This window comes from Dipodomys ordii, unplaced genomic scaffold (genome assembly GCF_000151885.1).
Source record: "Dipodomys ordii isolate 6190 unplaced genomic scaffold, Dord_2.0 Scaffold153, whole genome shotgun sequence".
Classification (NCBI taxonomy): Eukaryota; Metazoa; Chordata; class Mammalia; order Rodentia; family Heteromyidae; genus Dipodomys; species Dipodomys ordii.
In genome coordinates this window covers 1,344,631-1,345,613 of record NW_012267369.1, presented here as the reverse complement: position 1 = coordinate 1,345,613, position 983 = coordinate 1,344,631, and positions in this window count along the sequence as shown.

Genomic DNA, 983 nt, shown 5'->3' with positions numbered 1-983 from the left:
TGGGACGGGGGGGCGCTGGCCGGACGGGACGGGGGGCGCTGGTGGGACGGGGGGGGGCGCTGGCCGGACGGGACGGGACAGGACCTCTGGCTCTCCTCCTCTGTGCTCCGCCGGTCACCGCTCTCCCCTTGCGCACATTCAGGCCCTCCCGGTTAGTAGAGGCTCGCGCACTCCCCGCACGGACGGCTTTCTTGGCTGCTGGGGAGTGGGGTGGGAGTGGAGTGTCTGCCCCACGGGCCTGGCCTGGCCAGGGCTGGCTGGTGTCTTCCCACAGCCTCCAGGCCAGCACAGGCCTGTGCCACCATGACCTCAGGATGTGGCTGGCTTCAGACCCTGGGCTTGCGACTCTCCCTCTTCTTAGCTTCTCTGGGGGTTGGTTTGACTCTCATGCAAACTCTCTCAGGTGGCACAAAATCTCCCCACAATCAGCTGCAACCCCAGAAGAACGAGGGGGCTAGATGTGCGTCCAGCCCACCCTGAGCCAGCCCCGCTCTGGCTGGAGGACTGATTGGCCAGGCCAGTGGGCAGGGGGGTGTCATTGCTGGAGAGGAATATTGGCTGCATCTGATTATCCAGGCGGCTGTCTCTCCCAGAACCTGCGGGGCACCCAGCTCTGGGCCTTCTGCTGTCTCCAAACAAGGGGCCCCCTCAGAGCTGATCTCGGGCCCCCAGTTCTCCTTTCCCACCCCAGGCCTTAGATCCGGACCTGCCTGGCCTCAGCGTGTCCTGCTCACGCAGGGCTGCCTGGACGCCCGGCGCAAGGGACCCGCTCGCCCAGGCTTTGGCCCCAGCCATCCAGAAGTGGCGGGTGGAGGGCTGGAGGAGGCCCGGCCGTCTAGAAGCGCAGGCGTCTGGGGAGGGCCACAGCAGGAGCAGACACGCTGGGTGGACGCGTGCCAGCGGCGTCTGAAGAACATGCCAGGAGCCAGGAGGCCAGAGAGAGGAGAGAGAGATCGCGGGACTGGGGGGCTCCGGGGCGGGGG